Source organism: Equus przewalskii, chromosome 6 (genome assembly GCF_037783145.1).
Source record: "Equus przewalskii isolate Varuska chromosome 6, EquPr2, whole genome shotgun sequence".
NCBI lineage: Eukaryota > Metazoa > Chordata > Mammalia > Perissodactyla > Equidae > Equus > Equus przewalskii.
In genome coordinates this window covers 14446186-14474169 of record NC_091836.1, presented here as the reverse complement: position 1 = coordinate 14474169, position 27984 = coordinate 14446186, and the positions used below count along the sequence as shown (strand labels likewise).

Below are 27984 nucleotides of genomic sequence, written 5' to 3'. Positions count from 1 at the left end.
TGAAAGCTGAGTTATCACATGATGAGATCTGAATAGATCAGGCAGAGAGGCCAAGAGTTTGAAAACTCTGGTTTTATATGTCAGAACAGTATTGGAAACAGTAAGTGGAATGAGATTGGGTTCCAGGTTTGATTATTTAAGGAAAAAGCAAAATCACCCTGACTCCCTGTTAAACATACCTAAAGAAATCTGTGCCAATTAACCTTGTTTAACTAGAGCTCTTCACAACTAAATTAAGCTGAGCAAATTGCAGCTAGGGTGCATAAGAAGAACAGATGAGCCATAGAGTAGAAAGCCAATCCCTGTCTTGTATTAATAATGACGTATTGTGTATACATAGCCAACTCTTGATCCAGACATAAATGCGTGCATTTTGATACATGTGATACATTGCCAGAGTGATCAGTGTGACAAAATCCAGAACTGATATCTAAGCAATCATTCTACAGATTGAAAAGATGATGAAAGATCCTCTCAAATGGGAAGAATGGCATCAATATGTTATAATCATCTTTGCAAGAGATATAAACTACAACCCTGGGTCTACCACAAATTTCACTTACTTGTTTTTGGATGGTCCTCAGGAAAAGGGATGGGGCTACCCAAGGGGAAGCTTTCTTGTCCAAAGTTAAGATTTATGCTCCAAGGTGAATGCTCCATGAAGGTAGAGATTTTTGTCTGTTTCTGATTTTCCTTTTTTGCTGCTAAATATGTAATAACATATGGTGGAGGTGCTTCATGGTAAAGTTCCTTGCACATGTTTGTTTTGGAGTGGGCATAATACATCCTCCCACCTGGCTATTGACATAGTCTCCTGGCTGGACTCTTTGCTCTTACTCTGGCTCCACAACCCTCTATCTGGTCTCTAAACAACAGAGCTGTCATTTTTTTCTAAGCAAATCCCTTCCACTGCTTAGGAGCCCTTCTTGACCCAGCCCTGATTACTTTGTGACTCCCTCTCTGACCACTTTTCCATCCTCTACCACGCTCCAGGCACACCAGCCTTCAATTTGATCCTTAATTGAGTCAAGCGCATTTTTGTCTTTGGGCATTTGCACCAGCTCTTCCCTCTATTTGGAATTTCCTGCTTAATTCATATGGTTGGCCCTTCTCATTCAAATCTCAGCTAAATATCTTTACATAAAAATAGGCACAATAGTAACACTTTTATAGCACTTACCATGTGCCTAGGACCATTCTAAATGCTTTACTTGCATTAACTCATTTAATATTAATGACAAACCTACAAGTAGATCCTAGCCTCATTTTCAGAGGAAGAAAGAAAGACTCAGAGAGGCTAATAAATTGTACAAGGTCAGACACTAGTAAGTAATAGAAATAAATTTGATCTCCTACCTAAAGTTCATTATTTTAACCACTTCACTACAATGCCTCTCAGAAAATTGCCACCCAGTTACCCTCTATCTAATATCACCTTATTTTAACTTTCTTGATAGCATCTATCACTACCTGATACTCTTCATCTATTTATTTTTGTTTACCTATATATCTATTTCTTTACTTTTACAAATTATTATCTGTCTCCTTTTCCTAAAATGCAAGTTCTCTGAGGCAGAGATGCACGTCTGCTTTGTTTACAGTAGAATATCTGGCATCTAAGGTAGTTCCTGGCATGTAGGAAGCACCCACCAAACATTTGCTGAAAATTAATTAGTGACCTAATGGACGTGGGCCTGTCTGGTTGTCGGTGCGGGTCTCCAAGGTGGTGAATTGGATCTGGCCATTCAGGGAGTTCAGAGTTCTTAACCAATAGTTTCCCTGGAGGTGGTCAAACCCGGTGATTCACCCTGACTCAGCTGAGGAGAGACTGATTTATAAATCAGAATGGCAATTTATTAATTCACTGTGAATGTTCTTGTCAGCCAAAAAGCACATTTAGAGAAGCCTCCATGGGAAAGCAAATTAATATCATAAGGTTGTTCAGCAAATATAAAATCAAAGCAAAAGGAATTTGAAGACTTTGCATGACATTTTAATCAAGCAATGGCAGCTCGATGAATCGCCCTTCCCTACTACCAGGCAATTCTCACCAATAGGCCAGAATTTCCAGTCGGCAAACATTCCTCCTTTTATAAGGACAATACAGTCTCACTCTCCAACTCTCTAGAAATCTTTATTCTCCAGTTGACTTCAAGACTCCTTTGTATTTCTCTTTTCTAGTTGCTTTAGGTTTGGAGAAGAAAGCTACTTCAAATGTCATTTCTGGGAGGCATCCACTTCCACTCTCTGTGGGTCCTCACACCAGATCGTTTTTCTGGTGACCTCTTAAAATAAGTCAGCTCCCAAATGACTCAGTAAAGAGTCTCAAGATATAATCTAATTGGTTCAGGCCAGTTTATAGATTGGTTATTTCGGGGTCAGGATCTATATCTGGTCTACTTTTGTATGTGGGAGTCAGACTATAGACAATTGTACAAAAGAGTCAGCCGAGGTTTTGGGGAGTGAGGCAGTTCTCTTGGAAAAGAATATGTGCAGAGAAGCAACGATTGCCATATCTAGGGCAGATCTAGATAGGCTTGCCTTACTCTTAGATTGTCCACTTAGGCTCCGATGTCAACTTCCAAATAAAAAACTGCCTTTAAATTTACTGTAGCATTATGCCTTATATTTGTAACCACATTTGTAGTGGCAGTACAGCATAGTGACTAAGAGGACATACTGTGAAGTAACATAGCCTAGGTTTGATTTCCAAATCCAGTATTTACCATATTAACTTTGCTCAATCTCAATATTTCTTCATAATTATTATACCTACCATATAAGTATTGTCATGATGATAAAATAAATACTTTTATTATAATAAAATACTATTTAATAAAATAATACTTATGAGGTCCTTAGCACAGTGCCTGGCACATATTAAACACATATAAAATCTTAGACATTAATAATAATTATTGTTATTTAACCAATAACAGAAGGTTTTCACATGTCCAGTAATACAACTGCTTCCCAATACACTGAATAGTATGTTTCCTATATTTTGAAAGAAAAATAATTTCTAAAGATCTTATAGATAAGACATTTAAATATGGCTAGAGTAGAGTCCCCTTGTAAATCTATCTTCCAAGCAATGAAAGACATTGTCCACACTGCTGGCCAAGTACGTTGCTAAAATGCCAAATTCTTGGACCATTGCTTCCCAAGGTTAATTCAGAAGCCCTCAGGAAATAAATAAAAATAAAATTTTCTCAGCCAAAGAAGATTAGGAAACACTACCCATCCCTTTTGAAAAGTCAGATGCACATTAGCATATTAAAGGTAGTACATAATTTGTCATTAAAAAATCAGACTGAATATGCTTTTATTACCAGTCTTGCTTGAAAACAGAAATGAGCTCTCCTATACACCCTTTTTGTTTCATTTCATATCTATTATCTCACAAAAATAATGTTCTGGAGGACACATTTTATAAACACTCCTCTAGGAAGAGATTCCAGGGTAGCTGGTCACTGCCTCCTACCCACTTTGAAATATATACAGAAACTGAAAAATCCTCCCCCAGATTCCTTGAAAAATGCAATGCTTTCTTACTGTTAAATCTGGCCCTCAAGTGCAATGCTATCACCATCATATTAAGGAGAATAATGACCAATCCCCCCAGGAAAGATTTCCAAGCAACAGTCTCCAGAACCTGTGAATATATTACCTTACATGGCAAACAAAATTTTGCAGATGTAATTAACAGTAACTACTTTGCTGGGGCCGGTCCCACGGCCTAGTAGTTAAGTTCAGTGCACTCTGCTCCCACAGCCTGGGTGCTGTTCCAGGGCATAGACTTACACCACTCATTAGTGGCCATGCTGTGGCTGTGACCCACATACAAAATAGAGGAAGATGGGCCCAGAGGTTAGCTCAGGGTGAATCTTCCTTAGTAAAAAAAAAAAGTGCAAGGATTTTGAGATGGGGAGATTATCCTGGACTACCTGGGTGGGACCAATGTAATCATGTGAATCCTTAAAAGTGAAGAACTTTTCCTGATTGAGATATGCAACCATGAAAGAAGGATGAGAGAGATGCTACCTGATGAGGACTTGACCTACCTTTATTGGCTGTGAAGATGGAGGAAGGGAGCCATGAGCCAAGGGATGTAGTAGCTTTGAGAAGCTAGAAATGACACTTCCCTTACACTCAAACAAAAATGCAGAGACCTAGATCCTCCAACCGCAAGGAAGTGAATTCTTCCAACAATGCTAATGAGCAAAGAAACAAATCTGCCTCCAGAACCCACAGAAAAGAACAAACTTGACAACATCTTAATTTTAGCCTAGTGAGACTTACACCAAACTTCTAGCCTACAGATAAAAAACTAATGTTGTAAGATATTAAAGTAAGGTAGTAAGATAATGAAATTGTCTTAAGTATCTAAGTTTGTGATAATTTGTTACAGGAGTCACAGGAAATGAGTACAATCATCATCTTCACAAATAATATTTTTGATCACTTAATGTATGCCAGGCTCATCTCTACACACTTAGCAAGTATATGTATTAATCCATTAATCGATCCATTAATCCTCCTTGCAACTCTCCTATGTGGTAAATGCTATTATTATCCCCATTTGTGGAGTGGAAACTGAGGCACAGAGAGGTTAGGAAACTTGCTCAGGATCATATAGCTAGTAAATGGTGAAGCTAGAATTCAAATGCAGGCCATGTATCTCTGGACTCTAGGTTCTGATTCACGAGAAACACCAGCTTGGCGAGGATCATATTCTAGGAAATAAGGAATAGCATAGGCTTCTTCAGATACTATGGATTCCTCCATCAAAATGAAATTATAAATCTCTAATTGATCTTCAGATTTAATTTAGATTCCAAATTTTCTATTGCTTTTCAGATGATGCAAATTTCGGAAGCAAGTTGAACATGAATTGTACTAATTTTATTAGCCTAATTTCAATTTTACACAGACACAAATTTATGCATCCAATTAGTTGTAAACCTAGATTTTCTAGGAAGTATTCTCCAGACTCTTTTAAAATGTTCATCAATTACTGGCAAGATATTGAACATCTGAGTCTTCTATTTATATAATATTCTCTAGTATTAACTTAGGCAACTTATTAATTAATTAAAGGTAGGCCTCTTATGTGCACAGTGTTGTGGGTAAGTAACAGAAATATAAAAGAAGTGTATAAGGTGTAGCCTTGGCCCTCATAATCTGTAAGAGTTTAGAAAGATAAGACATTCACATTAGGGTCAAATTTTATGAAATTCTCCACTTGCAGTAATTTCCCCACTTCCCCACCAAGAACCAGGCCATTTAAATAGTCCATAGTTCAGAAATGAACTACTAGAAGTCAATCCACTTATTACAATCTATGTACATCCTTTTTCTCAACTTTTGAAGTAATATGTATGTCATCTAGAACTGAGCAACAGAGCTACATGTTGAAAACATACACACAGAGATACACATGAGCGCATAAAACAAATACACACACACACACATATATATATATATATACATATTCCCCTCCAACCTCACTTCACATTTATGACCCTTCTGAATCTTTCAGTGGCCCCCAAATATATTCTGGAAAACCTGATTTATACACTAATGCACATATATGAAAATATACAAAGCATGGATCTTTCTAGATACTTAGGATAATTCTCAAAATCCCTTTTTGGACTGGCCCTTTGTAACCAGGGAAATAACCCTGCAAAAACCTCTGAAGAAACATTGTAAAATGTCTCAGCAAAACATAAAGAACAAGTATAAAACACATATCCCCTAACTCCTCTCTTCCCTTTTGAGAGGAGCACAGCCAATAGCTAACCGAGCCAACAGAATTCCTCTTCTTGTACCTCTTGCAGCGTCCCTTTCTTAAGGAGCATGAGTCTGTTTATCCCCTCCAGGTTTCACCATGAACAGTTTTCCTCATCTGGAATTTCAACTTAGAATTCAGTTAATTGGTTAGAGTCCTTCTCCACAGAGAGCTCAAGAGAGATGAAAAAGAGGGACCCTGTCTCCCTAAGAATGAGCAGGTCTACACAAACTTTGTTTCTGAAGAATTCCGGGGATTTGCAATAAAGAAGCAAGAAAATTAAAGCTGTAATGTTAACATGTTTTGAATATCAAAAAAGAAGACACTTGAAGACTTTGAACCCTCATAAGAGGGGCTTCCTCTGAGGATGCTTATTTGATTCCTAATCTAGCTCCACTTACTTCGAGTTCACATGCTCTCCATTCACCTCTTAGTCTGAATCTTTACCTCCATCTATGAGAATAATGTCATTTCTCCCAGAGGAAGAAAACCCATTTCCTTAGATTCCTTTTCCTTTTCTCTCACAGATTACTGAAGTCTACATCTTGCAAATTTGAGTAGCACTCCAAGGCTTCAGCAAAGTGGACACTGGTCTCTTGCCACCCAAGCTCTACAGCAAGAGGGAAAGGTAGGCATGGGGTGGGACTAGATGAGCCCTGGGGCTCTTTTGGTGATAGTGGCAGTGAGGTCCCTTCCCAAGTTCTCTCTAATATTCCCACAAGTATAAATAGTAAACCTACTGATTTCTTTAAATAATAAATCTTTCTGCCCCTTCTCTCACTAACAGAACAGCCTAAAGTCCAGATAGTCAGATTAAGAAAGGAATGCATTCCTTCTCAGATTCTCCAACATCTACTGGATGTCTAACAATTCAATTAAATTCTGACACCAATTCTTGGAGTTGGTGCAGACCCCACAGGTCAAGGACTCAGTTACACAAGGCTGTTCCCACTTCATGCACCAGTCACAAGTCCTAGGAGGCAGGGCCACTGTACTTCTGGTCAACTGGCTATAAATCGGGGTTCCTACAATCTGCTCATCAGGTTCAATAATTTCTTAGGATACAAATCAGCAACGGCCAAATGAAAGAGAAACATAGGTCAAAGTATTGAATGGGGGAGGATGGTGCCTAGTTTCTGCTTCCTCTCAGGGCATGCCACCCTCCCAGCACATTGATGTTTTCACCAACTAGGATGCTCCTGGAACTTCATTGCTTATGTGTTTTTATGGAGATTTCATTATGTAGGCATGATTGATTAAATCTTTATCCATTGGTAATCGAACTCAATCTCCAGCCCTTCTCCCATGTCTGGAAGTTGGAAAGTGTAGAGTGAGGAGCTAAAAGTTCTAACCCTCTCATCATGGGTTGGTCTTTCTGGCCACCAGCCCCCATCTAGAAGCTATTTAGAGGCCCCAGTCACTAGTCATCTCATTAGCATATAAAAGACTCTCTTATTACTCAGGAGATTCCAAGGATTTTAGGAGATCTGTTCCAGGAACTGGGGACAAAGATTCTCTCTCCCTCTCTCTCTCTCTCTCTATATATTATTATTACTACGGTTCTCCATTAGCAAGGCACTTGCAACCCCTATGGAATCAGCAAGACACCATCAATGTATTATTGAGTGGAGTAACCTTAGTTTCATTCCTACTCCACCCAGATATTTTGAATTTAAAAATAGCTGCATTTATCCCTAAAGAAAGTTCAGTGTCTCATCTAGGGAAACATTCTATAATTCATGATATATGTTCAAATCGGATCTCCATCTACTAAGGGTAAAGAATGCAGATTCTATCTACTACAAAAATATGCATTATCCTCTCTTTTTGCTGTCTTTTCTCCGAATTCTTTCTACTATTTTTTTATTGTTCCAAGCTGTATTTCAAAGAATGGCATCCTGTCCCACGTTTTCTGAAATTTGAAGTCTTATCTATTGCTAGTTTCACCTTGCTTTCTCACGATTGGAGGTATAATTATAACCCATATTGGTGGTAAATAATAAATAAAGGTTTATTGTCATTTTGAGTGGCAGGCTTCTAGTTGCATAAAAGCCCTACAATAGAATTATGCAAAGGCATTTTGGGAGTCTTGGAAATCAGGATCCAACTATCATGATCTGAGGATCATTTTCAGAGTACTCTTCCTTGGCTATACTTTCTTAGCTCAGGAATGGAAACGGTGGCATAAAAAATGATAGGATCAGGAGACATTACCACCAATACACAAGATGGAACCCACGTTTGTTGTTGTGTATAGTATGCCTGTTTTAACATGTTTCTTTATAGTTTAATCTAATAAACTAGGGACATATCAAGACATATATTTTTGCATTTAAAAAACCTATGAAAAGAAGGTAAATAAGTCACATCTGAAGAAAAATAAGGTCAAATGACAAGATCTGTGGCTTAATACAAAATTCCAAAATCCACAACTGGATATTCTCCCTCTCTAAGGGGATTGTTCTTTATTCTAGGTGGATCTGTGATGTCCTGCCCACAGAATCTTTATTTTTGAGAACTCCTTCCAATTCTTCTTTCTTTTCAGGACCTCCTATTTGTTTATTTACAAAACCAACTCTAATATAACTATATATTGCCCTGTCAAAGGCAGTTGGCTAATTTGTAAAAAAAAATCTTATGAAATCCTGGGCAGAATCTTGGTGGAGGGGTGACATTTACTTCTATTTGGCACTATGAAATATCATAATGTCTTTCACATTTTTGCTTAGTTTTTCTCTTGATTCTTAAAGCACTTTCATGAATAGCCTTGTTATGAGGTTGATTACACACTTGTATTATTTTCCAATGTCTCCTTTTAGATTCCTAGAAAAGGAAATACTAATTTAAAGATTATGAATATTTTCCACCTCCTTTAAAATTTTTAAGAAATAATTTTAGACTTACAAAAGAATTGCAGAATTAGTATAGAATGTTCAAATGATGATGCAGCCTTTCCTAAAGATAACACCTTACATAATCACAGCACAATTGCCAAAACTAAGAAATTAACACGGGTACAACTTTATCCCAAAAATCAATTGACCATATTTGTGGGGATATATTACTGGACTCTACATTCTGATCCATTCATCCATACGTCTATCCTTTCACCAATACCACACTGTCTTACTTAAAGAGCATTACAGTAAGTCTTAAAATCAGGTAGTTTCTTTTAGAGATTTGAAGCATATGTTATTTCTGCAATCATTTCATATTTTATTGGGTACACAATGCTTTCACTTGGCATCAATTATAAGTTGGTTTTGAAAATACTCAGTATTACACTAGCTTGGATTATAACTGATTTCTCCACTCCTTTGGGGTGACTCTGCCAATAGAGGACAGGTTTTACTCTATTGCAAATTGTGTTGCTGTGTATACCCATACAGCAACACAGAAAGTGGCTCCACTACTGATACAGCATCATATATTTGTCATGGAACATATTTGTCATCTATATATTTTTTTGACAAAAATATTTTTGATGTACGTATGTATATAATTTGTGTTTCCATTTAATGTCTTTAAAAGTGAAAAGACATTTTTTAAAAGGTAAAAATGGAGGTCACTCAGAACACTGAACAATATTAGGTAGGTTAAAATAATTTAAGCCTGGTTCATATAGGTAAGTAAAAGACAAAAAAGAAATGTTTTTTTGCTGTTTTATTTACATTTACGTAATTAAACCAAATTGTTTATTTGATTTCAGTATGCAATTTAGCATACTTTTATTGCAAACAGAGTGTTTGTTTTCCTGGAACAAGTTTAAAAACAAATACCAATAGGAAATGAAATACTCTACGGCTTTTCCTGCAGGTTTCCACACTGAACTAGACAAGGATGCCTCCCCTAGTAGTAAACGTGGCTCTAGAGACTGTGTTTTATCTTCATTTTTCAGAATAATTTGATTTATCACCAGTCACATAAAAAAACATTTAGGGAGACCTTATTAGTTGATTAAATCTGATTGTGTTCTCATCTATCCTTATATTTGTTCCAAGGCAATTCCAAATTTATCAGACAGGAGGTTAATCACAGTGACTCATCACAATTTGAGGGGAAAATATCATACAACCACTTTGGTTTCGATGTATTCTGTGAGTTAATTCCATCACTAAAGAAGTATAAACCTTCAGAAATTCGCAAGAGGACAATGAGAACATTTGTTTGTTCAGTATCCATTTGAATCAACAAGAAATAGCCTTATTTGATAGTGAGAGAGAGAGAGGAAGGGAGAGAGAGAGAAAAGAAAGAGAAAGAGAGAAAGATAATGGATAAGGTGAAAATAAACTAAAGAAACAACAGATGCTAAATCGATGTTCATAATAAAAATGTGACAGCTGGAGACAAAAAGGAAGCCAGAAGAGAACTCTCTGTGCTTTATGTCAGAGACAGAGGTTTGCAGGTTTGTGAGTGAAAAAGGGCGATTAGGAGAGGTGAACTAGAGAGTTTGTGGGAAATTGAGAAAGGGATAGATAATGAAAGATTGTTAGAACTTTTGCTATGGGTTGTTAATTGGAACCCCTCTGACGTTCTACACAAGACTTTTATAAAGCTTTGAGGTGTTTTTCAATTATTCTTATTTTCTGGGCTGGTATTTATAGTACTGCAGTTTCAAGCAGAGATGAAACCACGAAAATGTTTGGTTTTAAACCAGTTACTGCACTATTATTATTGCATTTTTATCTTCTTGCATTATTTTAAGATTTTATGGAAATAAATCATTCCCCAGCAACAGCTATGTCACAAACTCCTTGAGAAAAGAGATTATAATCCCCTCAGAGTCTGGGATAAAAACAAGCAAAAATAATTTCTACCTAAGTTATATTATAATAAATTGAACCAGTCACTGATTCACAACTCTAGGATGTCAGGTGGTCTCAGGCCATGTTTTAGGATCTAATCTTGTTGGAGATGCCACTTAACTTTGTTTCCTGAAAATATAACTGCAATTCTTCAAGCCGGATATCTATTTTATCTTTATTATTTGAAATAGTAATAATCACCCCATGCAAATATGTTTTTGCCACACACAACTGCCTTTGGTTCCTACCAAAACCCTATGAAAGCCTGAGACATGATAGGTATTACTTCTATTTTACGTTAAGAAAAATGAGACTCAATAAAAGTCACTTGTTACTGGCCACATGGCAGAAGTGGATTAACAACCAGCTGTTTGCACTCAAGTTTATGTTATTTCTAATACACCATACTGCTTATATTTTTAATAATAAATCACAATTATTTTAGCTCTTTGAAATTAAAAATCTAATGCAGTAACATTTTTTATTAATGCATATATTGAAAATAAATTTTAGATAGTTTGAAATGACAGAGTAATAGAATATATTACATATTAAAATTTTATCCATGTTTTAGGATCAAACATATAAAAATTATTGTGTAAATTACTGTTACCCTATTTAAAATCTCCTCCCTCTCTTAGTAAGAAATAAATATATGAACATGTTCCCATCAACAGTGGTATAAAAAAGAACTCAAAAATAAAATGACAAATTTCTGAGCAATATCAGACCCTACCCAGTGATATTCAAACCATTATTGATGTAACGCTTAAATGTCCTTCTTAACTACAACTACTGTTTATCCTTAGTTCAAGATAAATGTTCACCTATGAAAAGAATACAGCAGCAAGAATCTAGGACAAGTAAGAAGATGGCGAGAAAGTTCTTCAGCCATGAGAGGTGGCTCAGAGTTCGCTATGGATAAAGGATGAACTCATTCTTCAGCAAGTACATTCTCAGAGTGACATGTGCTAGGCTCTCATCTACCCCAAGTTGTAAGAAGTAGTTTATTCCTTTATCCATGGAGATCCATTGTCATATTCTTTCCCTATGTTTCTTTAACACAACTGTAAGACCCAAAAGAGAGGTACCACAAAAGAGTCTTCCTTAACTACATCATTACCACCATTTTTTTTTAACTGAAATAAACAAAACACTGCTTTTTTTACTCCCGGTAATGTCCATCAAAGTTAGAACTGGTCAAACATCAGCAGAGGCCTCGGTGTGTAATTGATGCCAGCAGGAATCTTTGCATGTAGTAGATGAGAGGATGATCATCAGAAATAATTTCTGACTATCCATGTTAACATTTTATTAGTTGAATGAGTTTTCCTTAGGGTTTTCTTGAGGTTTATATATTTAAAGGAGAAGAAAGAAAAAGAAGAAGGAAAGGAGAAAGAGAAGGAAAAAACATTTCTTAGGAAATGCTTTATCAGGGAAAAGAGAAAAACAGAGGTATTTTTGGCCCCCCAACTATAATCCAATCTTGCAGGTCCTCATAGGACTAGATTTTCTTAATTAGAATAGATAGGAACTACAAAAATGCTGATGAAATTTTGCATTCTTGTTGCTTATTTTGAGCTCTTCAGGGGAATTTGAGTTAATTCAAAATGAGCAGCTGGCTTTGTTTTCTGCTACCCTTTCTTAGGCTGGACTGTCAGAATAATTGCTTCCCTTCTCTACCTCAGGTTAATATTATAGATCTGTTTTAAGGTCCTGGAGAGAATCTGGCAGAATGAGAAAGCAATTATACTCTACTCAATTTCATGTTTCCCAACAAATAGGTGTCTTTATGAGTCTTTAAGCTGAAGAAAAGAGAATGAAGAATTCACATAACAGCATAAAATCCCTAGTGGCAAACCAGAAAGTGAGATTATTACACTGGAAAGAAAGCATTTACAGCTATTGGGAACACATACTTTTTACCACTTCTAAGTTCTGCAAAATCAGGAGTAACCTTCATAAACACTATTGAGTGGCTTAATGGGAATTTAATTTGACCGGGATGCCTGGGCCACTGTGAGACTGTCAGACAATGGGTGATTCAGAGTAGAAGGTGAATGGAAACTTTGGAAGTAGAAGAATTCCTTTTCTCTTTAGTCCCAGCTCAATACTCAGCCTCTCTTGGGGTTCTTTCCAACTCACAATCGATTGATTTATTCATCCATCATAATTCTGAATTTTTACTCAGTTTATTCTACAAGCATTAGTATGGGTAAAACTGAAGTGTCAGATGCTGTTCTAGAAACAGAGAGTGAAACATTAGAAAAACCAAGGTTTTTTTCTTCAGTCTGCTTGAAGTCTAGTAAGGGAAACATCCAGATGTAATATGTTTTGATATATGTTTTGATAGAGTTAAACACCAGGTTATATAGGTGCACTTAGTGGGATATCTCCCAGCCATTGAGAGAGAAGGAAGGCTTCCAGGCAGGAGTTCACACCTGAACCAGGCATTAAAGGATGAGTAGTAATTAGCAAATCAGACAAAGGAGAGAGGAGTGTACCACGCATAGAGGCAACAAGAGTAATTATGTTAGGTGATGAATGTGTTAACTAAACTTACTATGGTAGCCATTCCACAAGATATACGTATATCAAATCAACACTTTGTATACCTTAAATTTACACTATGTTATTTGTCAATTGCATCTCACTAAAGCTTGGGAAAACATTTTAAAACAAGAAAACAAAAGCCAGAAATCTGCAAGAGATATTATTTCCTTAATGGACCATCATTCTGCTCTTCTCTTTTGCTTTTTTTTAAAGAAAATATAAGCACTTTTTCATGGAGGAGGCTATCAGAAGTTGAAATCATACTAACTCAAGCAATGTGCATTTTGAGAAGAATGGCTTGCAACAGGTAAGGAAGGTGAGAGACAGCGAAGCCTGCTGATGCTAATAACAATAAAGGTAGGACTAATAGCTTGCATGTAATGAGTCCTTATTACTTCACTGTGTAAATGCTTTAAAAATATTAAAATAAGCAGCTTCAATAAGCTCCAGTATTGCTGGAGCCTTGAAACCAAGTGCATGGAGTGGCACGGGATGAGACTGAGAGGTAGCGAGGCATCAGATCATGCAGGGACTGTATCCCAAGGACAATCATAAGCTATTGAAGAGGAACATGGGTGGACTTTTGTTTCCAAATTACTCTGACTGTGTGAGGGCATTTGTGTCAGGAGGATGACAACAGTGCCTCAAACGGCACTCACTGAGTGTTTAATATGTGCTGGGAAATAAGAATAATAACTACAACAACTAACTTGCTGAGTGTTAACCACACACAGACACTATTCTAAGCCTTACTCTGCATACATTATGTCATTTAATCCTTTTCAACATCCTTATGAAGTAGACTATAATTATCCAGTTTTACAGGTGAGGAAACAGGCACAGATGCTGCTCACAGAAAATTGTCAATGTCAGGTAGTTGTGCAATTGTGGAGCCTAGATTCAAATCCCGATTTTCTGACTTCTGAGCACATGTTCTTAATCTCCATTCTGGTTACTTTTTACTATATATTTTTAAGATTGAGACTTGACATTTAAATGATAAAGGACAATAAAATCATGAGAATATGATGACCATACAGAAGAAAGACAAAATAACCAACACCACCATGTTGCCTAGAAATGAAGAAGTGTTGTTCATAAGTGGGCAGACAAAAAGAAGTTAATGTGCCTGAGTTCATTGCGGAAAATTTGCATCTGGCGGTTTCTATTTTCTAAGCGAAGTATCTACTGACAAAAGGTCACAGTTTGGAAGAAAATGGTAAAAAATAAATTTCCTTTGTTTTGATAAAACATGAAGAATGATGACTAGGCAACATAAGCAAATTGTCAGTATGAAGAGTCTGTTTGAAGTTGATGATGGTGAATTTACAGTAGAAGTAATACAGATAAACTGGCCTAATCTTTGTAAGAGTAACTAATTGTACACACAGATCATGGTGAAAGCCCTAAGGGGAAATGACATGAATTGGGAAATGTGTTTATCCAAGGATGTGAGTTAGAAAAAAATGCAGGAAAGGGAAATGTCTCTCCTTGACATAGGAGCATCTTCTCTCTAAATTGCAGGATTCCATATGAAGAGCCTGCCCCTATCATTCTCTCAGGCAGAGTGCAGAGGCAAGGAGAAGGCAAGGTAGAAGACACGTCGGCTTTGTTATTATCAGAAGTGAAGGCATGAGATGGAAAATGGTACTCTGTAAATGAAGGGTTAAAAAATACATACCCTGTAAAAAACAAATTCCAATAGGAAGCATGTCATCAACACACTTTGAAAATCAGATTATACTTCAGTCTTTTTCTTATTTAAAATAATCTTACTCAGAATTGAAAACATATACTGTACTTGAGGATGAACTAAGTTAAAGGCCAAGGAAAAACTAAAAAACATACAGCATTGCACAATTATGAATTGGTATTGGTTTTATTTTAAATTCTATTTTATATTTCTCTTATTACAACACAAATAGATTAAAAATTCTGAATCTGTCTTTAACTTTTGACAATGATGAGGAAGCCTTGAAAACTCTAGTGTATTTTATCATGATTTTTAAAAAACACTTGTTATGTATTCATTATAGTGATTAATTCTATATCATCTAAGATTGTTGAAGTATGTGGTAAAGAATGGAAATCTACTTTTATAGTATATTTAGAAATAATAAAGTCAATAAGCCCAAAACTCATTAATATCACAGAACTTATATTTAAATGACTATATCAAACCTGTATCTGCAGTGTATCTCACTAAAATAGTAAGAAAAGATTTTCTGAGAACTGTTACCCAGTGGGACAGAAGCTCCTTCTGCCATTAGAGAGGTGTAACCTTAAGTACTCTTTTTACTAGTAGAAAAAAATATATAATTAACCATTTTTACACTTGACATTTTTTATCTGGTGGGAAATGCAAATTCTATACACAAACTAAAAGATTTTGAAAGAAATTTCAAAATAAAAATAACAACTCTTATGATGGGCTGAGTAATGCCCCCCCACCAAAAAAAAAAGTCCACGTCCTAATCACCAGAACCTGTGAATATGTTACCTTATGTGGCAAAAGGGACTTTTCAACTGTGATGATGGATCTTGAGACAGCCTGGCTTTTCCAGGTGAGCCTAATGATGTAATCCCATCATGGGTCCTTACAAGATGGAGGCAAGAGGGTCAAAAGCCGAGAAGGTGAAATGAGAAGGGAAGCACTGGGAAAGAAAGAGAGAGAATTGAAGCTGCTACGCTGCTGGCATTGAAGATGAAGGAAGGGATCACGAACCAAGGAATGTAGGTGGTCTCTAGAAGGTGGGCAGGACTAAGCAACAGATTCTCCCTTACAGCCTTCAAGAGGAACCAGTCCTGATAGCATGCGTCTTTAGACCAATGAGGCTGATTTTGGACTTCTAGACTCCAGAAGTATAAGAGAACAAAGCTGTATTGTTTTAAGCCACTATGTTTCTGGTAATTTGTTACAGCAATAATAGAAAACAAATACAACCAGCTTTCATATTGTTCTCCCCGCCCCATACTCAGATCTGAGAAAACGATACCTATGATCTACTTTGAGAAAAATATCTTCCCCACTCAGGAGGGGTATGGATGAAGTAGCGCAGAACAGTGAAATCAATTCACCTGTCAAAGCCTCCTGGTGGTGTGCTATGTACAAGGAAATAGAACATGGCAGACATGTTTACAGATGCACCTAAATTTATGTAAGAGAAAATAGCCTCTTGACCCTGGCCATGTCACCCTAGAAAGTCATCTGAGTACAAACATTTTATCTACCTCTAATTTTCATCTTTATATACCTTAGAATTTTCCTAAATTAAATTTCCTTAAAGCACAGCATATGCCTTGGCTTCTTAAAATTTCACTGACACAACCTCTGGTTCCTGCCACCTGCCGGGCTTCCTGCCCCTTAATGTGACTATAAATGCCTCAGTGAGCGTACATAGAGCACTGGAACTAATTTTAGGATTTACAAACCTGGTTTTAAGTCCTGGTTCTGCTGCTGCTCTTGGGCAAGTCTCAATCTCTCTGAACTTCAGTTTCTATCATCTATAGAATGAGGCTGAGAGAGCCTACTTCAGGGAAATATGAAAATCAAATAAGATGATAGCTGACTGAATAACATGTAATCATTGTACTTAATAACATAATAAATAACGCTATTTAAATAGTTCTATATTTATCTAGCTTTACATTTCATGAAATTACATTTCATGTCATTCTGGCATCACGGTACCTCTGAGATGTCAGTAAGTGGATCTGACTGCTTTCTCCTTTTAGCAATTAAAAAAATGGAAGGTCAAGATTGTCTTGTCCAAGAGCTAACAAATGGCAAAGCAGGGACTTGAATCAAGGTCTTCTGACTCCAAATCCTATCATCTTTCCCCCTCAGGGCTAGAATAGAGCCTTTCTTCTCTGAACAGAAAGAAGAGCAGAAAACCTTTGTAAAGTATAACAATGTTCTGTGATGATATAACAATGTTCATAAGTTGGGACTAAGATATCAGATCTACAGGCACTGCTATTCTGAACAGGGGGTGGTGAGTGGGGGTGAGGGGACATATAACACAAGACCTGTAGTTAGAAATGCCTAGCATTAAGCCTGACACAATAGAGTCTCCATGAAAAAAGATGCTTATTGAATGAAAACATAAAGATATGCCAGAAAATGCATCTGCCACACTGAAGCCCTACCCCGAAAGCAATTCACTCTCCTCTTTCCACAATAGTGTTTTTGCTTCTGCAATATTTTTAGTACCTCTAGGATTCAATTTGAAATGTATTTTTAATTTAGCTTAACTAGGTACTGAACACCTAATTAATACTTAAAGAACTTCGGTTTGGATCAGAATGAAGATGCTTACTAATAATATTTAATGATTATTTATGGTAATATTTCAAAAGTAAGCTTTCTAATGGGTCTACATAAATTTTTGATGCAGCTTCATGTTCTTTACAAATATAAATGGAGGCTGAAGAAGTAATACTATTTGTCAGCAGGCGTCCTATCAGATAATGTGGTTAATAAGTAGAATCCAGTTTGATAAACAGGTTTTCATGCTCTTTCTAATGCAATTTCTACTCTTTGCTAATTCATCTGAGATTAACCACTTAAACAGAAAACAAGTCTTACTGTTGGGACCTTCTCTTTCCTATTCTCTCTTATTTATTTTCATACATGTACAGAAGGTACTGGGTTCAGATGTGCATTTTTAAAACACTTATTAATGTGGAAACTGGCTTGTTCAGGATATGCCTAACTCCTAACAATGCCATCATTATCATTATCACCAGCAATCACAAATATTTTTATTATTTATTATTCAGAAGTCATTATGCTAAGCTCTGGAAATAAGATAAAAATGAGGGTACTAGCTGTTATTTATGTCCTCACAACTAGTATATAAACTCCATGGGAGTGAGTACCATGTTTTGCTCATTTATCTTTTTGTTTTCAGAACCTTCTTTCAGGCACAGACTAAGCATTCTGCATTTTTTTTCAAGGAATAAATCTACAAAATTAAAATGAAAAAGTAATGCCCCCCTCGCTGATATTCTACAAGTGCCCATCAGGATGGTTTTAAGTCATTTATGGCCAGCATTTCTTCAGTTTAGTCAGTGCCCATGACTTACAAGTTCTTAAATATTTTGAAAATCATTCATATCTGTATCAAAAAAAGTATTATAAAGATTCAGTGATGTAATACATGTAAAACACTGAGAAAAGGTTAAATAAATGTTAATAAAAATGATGGTGCTGATGATGAAAATGATGATTAAACTAAGAAAAATGAACATAAAAGGAAAAAATTACTAATCAAGTAGCATGTTAATAACCATGACACTGAATGGTGAATAAAGCAGTAAAGCAGTAGTTCTTAGAAGTTCAGAAATGAGAAAAATTGATGGGCCTAGTCCAAACCAAGAAATATTTATAAAATATATGACATTTGAAGAGGATGTTGAAGGATTGGTATGACAAGGTCAAATAAAAAGGAAAAGAATTTACTTTTGCTGGGGCTGGCCCTGTGGCCGAGTGGTTAAGTTCACGTGCTCCGCTGCAGGCGGCCCAGTGTTTCATTGGTTCGAATCCTGGGTGCGGACATGGCACTGCTCATCAAACCACACTGAGGCAGCGTCCCACATGCCACAACTAGAAGGACCCACAATGAGGAATATACAACTGTGTACTGGGGGGGCTTTGGGGAGAAAAAGGAAAAAAAAATAAAAATAAAATCTTTAAAAAACAGAATTTACTTTTGCAAGTCCAATATAATTTTTATATTAAATAATGGAACATTCAAGTAAAATGTTTTAATTTTTCCAACAAGATTGGGAGTTTTCAGAAATGTAATAAATATGACATTTCAAAGATAAATAAAAATCACTGTCTTGATTAGTTTATTCTACTCCAAAGGTTTCTAGATTTTTTGATACAGAAATGGAAAATAAAAACTAAAGATTAAAAATGAGTGTAAGGGTTGCCAACATTTGTCAAATATGCTTAGCAAATATAAGGAAATTAAATACCACTAACAGTTTAAACATTCAAAATTAAAATATAATTTGAAGAAAACATAACTATCAGCACTGTAGAACAGAGACTATACAACAAAAAAAGATAAATATTGACATAATGTTGAATGTATAAAATAACACTCTATTGCTGGAATTATAACCTATAGATGTGATATATGTGAGAACAATAGCCCAAAGGAGGGAGATGAATTGGAATTCGTTTGGATGAAACCTTCTATCTTTTACCAAAATTAAGTTAATATTAACCTAAAGTAGATTGTACTAAGTTAAAATGCATATTGTAATCCCTATAGCAACTGCTAAGAAAATAACTCAAAAATTATAGTTAACAAATTAAATGAGACACTAAAATATATCTATTTAATGCAAACAAGGCACTAAAGAAGAAGAAAAAAATACATGAGATACGTGGAAATCATATATCAAAATGGTGGATCTAAATCCAACAATAGCAAAAATTACAATAAATATGAATGAACCAAACAATCCAATCAAAAGGCAGCGATCATCAAACTAGATTTTTTCATATGCCCAACTATATGTTATCTGCATAAGACACAATTTAGATTCAATGACACAAAAAGGTTGAAAATTTAAAAAGATAGAAAACATATACCATGCAAATGATAACCATAAGTGAACAGAAGTAGCTATAGTTTTAACACAAAAAAATAGACTTTAAGCAAGAAGTATTGGTAGAGTCTGAGAACATTGCTTAATGATAAAAAAAAACGTTAATTCATCAGTAAGATATAAGAATTATAAAAATATATGCACCTAAAAATAGAGCCCCAAATTACATGAAGCAAAAATTGACAGCATTCAAAGGAGAAATACACAATTCAACAATAATAAGTGAAGTCAATATTCTACTCTCAATAATTGATAGGAAACCTAAGCGGAAAATCATCAAGGACTTAAAGACTGAACAACATTCTCAACTAAGTTTTGGTAAATTTAAAAGTATTAAAATCATACAAAATATGTTTTCTGACCACAGTGGAATTAAATTGGATATACATAACAGAAAGAAATATGATAAATCCCCAACAACTTGGAAATTAAATAATGCACTTCTAAATAATCCATTAATCAATTAAAGATAAAATCAAAGGCAACTTACAAAATATTTTAAACTGAATTAAAACAAAAACAAAAGATATCACAAGCAATATGCTGCAACTAATGCAGTCTTTACAGAGAAATTTATAGATTTAAATGCCTATAATAGATAATAAAAAATATCTCAAATCAATAATCTATGCTTCTTAAGAAACTAAAAAAGCAAAGCAAACCATACCCAAAACAAGCAGAAGGAAAGAAATAGTGAGATCTAAACTGAAATCAATGAAACAGAAAAGCTATAGAAAAAAATCATGAAACTAATCTTAGAAAATCAGCAAAGTTAACAAGCTTCAGCTAAGGAGACCAAAAGAAAAACAAAAGACACATTAAAATCAAGAGTGAAATAAATACATCACTACCAATCCTCCTGAAATTAAAAGGATTATAAAGAAACACCATGAACAAATTTATTCCAACAAATTTTGAAAATTTAGATAAAACAAATTCTTAAAAACATGCAAATGATGAAAACTGACTCAAAAAGAAATAGAAAATATGAATAGTCCTAAAGCAAGTAATGAAATTTAAATAGCATTTTTAAAAATCTTCCCATAAAGAAAACCTGGGGACTACATGGTTTCACTGTATATTTATTTCAAATATTAGAAATGAAAATGAAAACAATACAAATCTTCCATAAACTCTACAAAAATGAAGAAAGGAACACTTTCCAATCCAATCTTTGAGGCCAGTATTACCCTGATATTGAAGTCAAACAAAGACATCACAAGGAAAACAAAAAAAATAGACCAATATCCCTCATGAGCACATACTAAAAAATCCTTAGGAAAATATTAGCAATTAAATTTAGTAACATTAAAAAAAGATTATATACCATGACTATGCTCAATTTATCCTCAGACTGCAAGATTAGTGGTACATTAAAAAATCAATTAATATTATACACAATATTAATTTTTAAAAAGGCAAAATCCAAATGATAATCTTCATAGTCACAAACAAGACGTTTGACAACATCAAGCACTCATTTATGAAAAAATATTCTGATGTTAGGAATAGGAGGATATTTCCTCAATCTTGTAAAGGCATCCATGAAAAACCTAGAGCTTAAGTCCTACCTAATGGTGACTGAATGCTTTCCGCCTAAAATTAGGCATTACAATGGCACAGTTGAGTAGTTGCACAAAACCTACAATAATTAGTATTTGGCCCATTAGAGAAAAAGTTTGTGTGTCCCTATGTTACATGAAAGAGGCCACCTGCAAAGCCCTACATATTGTATGATTGCATTTATATGAAATTTCAAAAGGACATAAAGCAAATCAGTGGTTGCCTGGGGTGGGGAGTGGGAAGATGGTTTGATTGCAAAAAGGCTGAGGGAACTTATTGGGAGATGAAAATGAAAATGTCTTAAGGTTAGATTGTAATGATGCTTGACAATACTATAAATTTATTAAAAATCACTAAATTTCACACTTACAATGGGTGAATTTAACGATATACAAATTATACTTCATTGAAACTGCTGAAAATAAGGTTCACGCATTATATTTATACATGTTTAACTTGTTTCTCTATTTGCTTTAACTATAAATGGTAAGTACTCAGAGGCTTGGTTAATTCCAGTTCAGCTGTTTTCTAGAATGCTTCATACATAGTGCTGTGTCCTTGGCATGATATTTTAAGCAAAATTATTTTTATGAACAAAATTATACGGGAACTAAAATTCAATATACATAATACCCTAAAACAATCAGAAGAATTAAGAAATTATTTGAAAAAAAACTAAGAAATTATATTTGCTAAATATACATATATATATATTTATATTTTCCAAATATATATATACAACATATATATTTTATATATATATATATAATATATATATATATATTTGAAGCTAAAAATATTACAAACCATCTTGGCAGTTGTTATTAACAGTAACTTCTCCAACATAGAATATACTAGAAAAAGAAAAAATAATTTAAAAACTTTAAAAAGGAAAATACTAGAAAAAGGAAAAAGAAAACTCATTTTAACCAAATCATCCCATCTATAACCCAGAACTGAAGCTTAAAGTAATTTTATTTTTATATTGGTTACAACACTTTCATCTTTAAATTAAGTGTCTATGATACAAAAAGAATATCATAGAATCTCCTCAAGATGGTGGTGTAGGCAGACTCTGAACTCACTTCCTCCCATGAACACAACCAGGTTATAGCTACTCTTGGAAAAACTACCCCTCTGAATGAATTGAAAACTGGATACAAAGAACCCCCCACAACAGGGGACATTCCTGACTGAGGTGGAAGAGCTGGAAATTCCTTTCTGAAGAGAAATAAGGCCACCTTTGTGAGCTGTAGAGCTTCACAGCTGGCTGGCCAGGAGCAAAGCTAAGTTATGCAGCTTTCCCTGAAGGGGCGGGGACCTGAATGGGAGTGTGTTACCACTGTAGGCATCCTTTGGACTCAGCACAACTGAGATGAGTCTCATAATATACGTCTTTGCTGGCTATTAACTCCGATGGGGAATACCCCCAGAAAAGCTATTGGACATAAGCAGAAAAACCTAGCTCTTAAAGGGCCCATGCACAAATTCACCCATCTCAGAAAGCAACCTAAAATCTCCAGAAAGAAGGGTCACAGTCCTTTGGTGAAAAAGACTCACCTGGTAGGCTCTGGGTGCTTCTTGATGAAAGATGAGACTTCTCCAGGGACTGAGACAGTGGCAGCAGCCATTGTAGTGACCTAGTACAGGTGTGCTGACACAGACGCTGGCAGACACTATTGGAGTTCTTCCCCTAGCTTGTTGGCCCAGGGTCTGCCCCACCCACTAGATCTAGCAGCCCACCCTAGGAACTGGCCCTACCCAACAGTAAGCCCTCAGGCTATTTGTGGGCCTGCATAGAGTAGGTCCCTTGATCCTCTATACACAGGCAAGTGGGCCTACCTCTGTGGGGCAGGGTCTGCATGAAGAGCAGATTGAGTGTGAGGGGCATTGGTGGAGAGTGTGGGGGCCTCTGCAGTGGGGCGACTGGGTATGCTTCAGGGGGTCAGGACATGTACACAGGACTGTGTTGATGGTGGGTGTGGACCCATGAGGGGTGAGGCTTATCAGTGGCACAAGACCTGTGCTTCTCAAAGAGCCACATAGGGGATTGAACTCACCTTCCAAAGCCTGAAATAATTCGGTGCTCCCTTGCCTGGGGCAAGCCACACTTACCTGCAGTCCTGAGAAAGCTGACAACAGCCTTGCAGACTTGGGGCCTACAGCAATTGTAAGCCTCTGAGCCTAGCAACCAGCCACGTTGGGTGCCTACTCACTTAACAGAAAAATGGAAACAGGAGTGTGCTCTTAGACATTGCAGCCAACTGCGCTGGGGCTCCCCAAATTCAATTTATAAACAGCCACCAAGGGGGGAAAGCCTAGACTCCCTGGGTACCTGCAGCAAGAGCAACTCTGCTGCAGCAGACACACATAGCTCACACAAGGGTGACTCTTGGAACACTTGGACTGGGGACAAGAGGGAAGCATACTGCTGGGCCTCAAAAAGTGTCTCTTACGTAAGGCTACTTCTACAAGATCAGGACACATAGCTCACTCAGCTAATATGTACACAATGGAATACTACTCAGCCATAAGAAATGATGAAATCCAGTCATTTGTGACAACATGGATGGAACTTGAGGGTGTTATTCTAAATGAAATAAGTCAGAGGGAGAAAGTCAAATACCATATGATCTCACTCATAAGTAGAAGATAAAAATAACGACAAACAAACACATAGCAACAGAGATTGGATTGGTGGTTACCAGAGGGGAAGGGGGAGGGAGGAGGGTGAAAAGGGTGATTAGGAACACGTGTGTGGTGATGGATTGTAATTAGTCTTTGGGTGGTGAGCATGATGTAATCTACACAGAATTCAAAATATATTACAATGTACACTTAAAATTCATATGTTATAAGACAACATTACTGCTATTTAAAAACATTTTTAAAAAAGAATAAAGGATATCATAGTTTTTTCATGTTCGACATTACATTTGTAACTCATAGAATTATAATGAATTTAATAAAAGTTAAAATGTATCATTGAAGTTTACTGTTAAACATAGTAAAGGTATTTAAAGAACTAAAAAACTTTTAAAAATTTCTATTATGGGGTCCAGCCCTGTGGCCTAGTGATTATGTTCAAAGCGTTCCACTTCAGCAGCCAGGGTTCAGGTTCCCAGGCACGGACCTATACCACTTGTCTGTGGCCATGCTGTGGCAGCGACCAACATATAAAATAGGGGAAGAATGGCACAGATGTTGGCTGAGGGTGAATCTTCCTCAAGCAAAAAGAGGAAGATTGGCAACAGTGTTAGCTCAGGGAGAATCTTCCTCAGCAAAAAACAAGTCATCTAGCAGTTTATTTCTTATGAAAAAGGACACATATTTTTTCTAATTTTGCACAAAGGCACCATATGGGTTACCTGCATTCATGCTTCCATTAGCATGCTACAGTTTTTTAATTAATGTTTTATTCAAAATATTAATAACCATATTCACAGATGAAAGGAACTGGTAGGGGTCAGCAAATAGGTTCAGTCCAGAAAGAGTTTGAGAGGTTGAAGCTGAGTCTTACAAGATTTAAACTGGGATCCATATAAAGTCTTACTATTCTTGAGTTAAAAAATCCAACTATCATGTAAAAGGATGGGGGCGAGATGGCATAAAAGCAGTACATGTTAAAGGGAGGTTTTAGTTGAGAGTAAGTTTGATAGCAGTTCAGATGGAAACCCTTTAAATATGCAATGTCCTGTTATTAGAAGAGAGATTAGATTCCTCTCTACAGCCACCAAGAAGAGAACCACGGCAAAAGATCTGAAATGAAAGGAAAGCAAATTTCAGCTCAACATGTTTTTAATGATTAGAATTCCCTGAAGCAAGATGAGATAAACTGACACCTGAGATATTTCTAAAGCCGCATTCAACTTCTGTTATTCAATAATTCTATGTTAACACATGATATAATAACTCAAGTTTCTGATCATCCAGGTCACAATCCACAAATTAAAGTTTACTGTTTCCATCTTGCATCATGGCAGGCTCATTCCTTAATTGAGGGGTTTTGTTTATATATGTAATTACTGTGGAAGTCTCCTTTTAAAAGATTTCTGCCTTTCCTTGAAGTTATATCTCCATCTATACACTAAGGAGGAAGAATTGGGAGATCAACCACCAAATATATCATTTAGGTAGTTACTCTCTCTACCTAGTCCCTCACCCACAGTGAGGAGGAGACCATTGCCTCCATGACCAGGAAAAAGAGGGCATCTCTCTACGTTACCTGTATTTCTCCCGAGCATAAACAGTACAGTGGATGCTGATGAAGATTCAATTTACATATATGTGTGTATACATATACACACACAGTCAAATTTCATTATTTATGAATTGTGTCTTTGTAAATTCATCTACTCCCTAAAATTTATTTGTAACCCCAAAGTCAACACTCATGGCACTTCTATGATCATTTGTGGACATGTACAAAAGGGAGAACATTTCGAGTCATCTGATACGAATGTTCCCAGCTGAGCAAGGTGGCACTTTGCTTTCTTATTTCAGGTCTCATACTGTAATTTAATATACTTTATGTTTTTCACATTTTTTCACTTTTTATTAATGATTTCACTGTTTAAAATGCCTCCCATGCATAGGGCTGATGTGCTGTTCATTATTCCTGAGTGCAAGAAGACTATGATGTGCCCTGTAGAGAAAATTCCTGTGTTAGGTAAGCTTAATTCAGTCATGAATTATGATACTGTTGACTGTGACTTCAATGTTAATAACTCAACAATATATATTAAGTAAGTTTTCCTTAATCAGAAGCACACATCAAACAAGGTCATATACTGAGCAACTGATGAAATATTGTGACCAGAGTCTGACAGAAACCTAACCCTGTATTTCTTCTAAGATCAGTGGTTCATTATCAGTATTCACTACTTCAGTGTTCACAGTGCCTTTATGGAACATAACTACCATGAGTAATGAGAATCAAATACATATACATATATACATAGAGAGAGAGAGAGTTTGTGTTTTCCAAAGCGAGCTGGGAGTGGGAGGAGGGGAAGGTGATGTGCATGAGGAGAAATGTCTCATATATATGCTGCATCTGGGATTAGTAAGATCCATGTAAGAATTCTGGCTTTATATGCCTGATAAGCAATCCTATTTTTAGGGAATTAGTTACTAATTGTATGCCTCATTATTTCAACTGCTCTAAACATCAATTTCATCATCAGGCATGTAGTGCAAGTTCAAATTAATACTAGCTTTTATATAATGCTGACAAACATGAGTACCACAAAGTGAAAGTATGAAGATAAAATTATTTAAACTGTTTAAAAATTCCCTAGAATATTAAATATTATCAGATGATTTTTTTAGCATATAATTGCAGGGAGCTACACTTTCAAATCTTCCTTTAGGACCATTGGGAAGAAGAGTTGTGGTTGATTAATCATGTCTGCCAGAATCATCTTTATAGGAAGTATCATGTTGGCTTAAAACCTGCTGTGTGATTGCTTACAGCTGTATATTGTAGATACATAGTTCATATGTCTAATATTACACCTCTGATCACATGCGGGGAGAATTGCAAGTCATTTAGCTCAGGAAGTACTAAAATTTAATTTCAATACCAAAGTTTTGCAACTGTTGAGCCTGGGGAGCCTCAAACTTAAAGTATGCTGACAACATGGGATTAGGGAGACGCCATTTTGGGAATCTGGCACAGCCTGCATATGGCAAACTCATAGCCTCCATACATATACAGACACAGTAGCATTTGAAAATTAGTAAGCACAAAAATGAAAAAAAGGTAAATATCCAGGGAGCTGTAGCTATGTGTCAATCTGGTAGTCATTTCATTTTCGAGTTGTGGGAATGTGTGTGTATGAGGTAAGACCCACCCCCCATGCCTGCAAGCAGCTGGCTGAGATATGGGACTAATTAAACGGCAAAAGTAAAACAAGTACTAAGGCCCCAGGCTCTGTCCCAAGCTTCTGGGAATGTTTCTTGTTTTAGCAGGAATACTTCAAGGATGGATACAGAGTGGGAATTTTACTGTGAAGCTAATGAAGCTTTAGCTTCAGGACCCCTCACTTGCATGAGTTCTCTCAAGCCCCTGGGAGGCCTTAGCAAGGTGTTCACATTGTCTTGTAGTATTGTAAAACTTGCCAAAGTAAGACAATTTTGCAGATAGGACCACTGTCTCTTTGTAATGCCTCTTCCCCTCCATCACACCTCCCTTTACATCCAGTGGCTTTAGAGTGGCTGGGGGTAATTTTGGAACCCTGCTAAATTAGGGACACATTTAATTAGGATTTAGTGAGATAATTATGTGGTCCTCAGTCACTTCCATGAGGTTGTTGTTGATGGCCAGATGTAGGCATGGCTTCTTGGAGTACTCTTACGCACTGCAGACCAATTCTTTTGGAGTTCTGACAAAAGGTAAAGGGCCAGAGACCTTATCTCTCAGGTTGTCAAAACTTGACAATAATCCTAAAAACTTAGGTCATGTTACCAATAATGAGCTGTGAAGAGGAAAGAAATTTTTCCAAACTATTAGTAATAAAAAACACATTTCAATCAACAGTGCTAGAGAAAAGACTGAATTATCTATTATCTATAGGAAATGATATTACAATATCATTGTCAATAGTCATTCAAAGAATATAAAGTCGAAAAATGTACAAA

At 36.1% G+C, this 27984-nt stretch overlaps 1 long non-coding RNA gene across 2 annotated transcripts in view; it reads left to right on the top strand.

The window, feature by feature from the left end:
• The window catches only part of LOC139083840 (uncharacterized), a 117042-nt gene that overhangs the window by 29390 nt on the left and 59668 nt on the right, over nucleotides 1-27984 (top strand). For both annotated transcript variants that reach the window (XR_011540820.1, XR_011540819.1), the window contains exons 2-4: nucleotides 6322-6422; nucleotides 13366-13459; nucleotides 25938-26011. This is a non-coding gene — a long non-coding RNA (uncharacterized lncRNA). The remainder of the gene's footprint in view (nucleotides 1-6321; nucleotides 6423-13365; nucleotides 13460-25937; nucleotides 26012-27984) is intronic.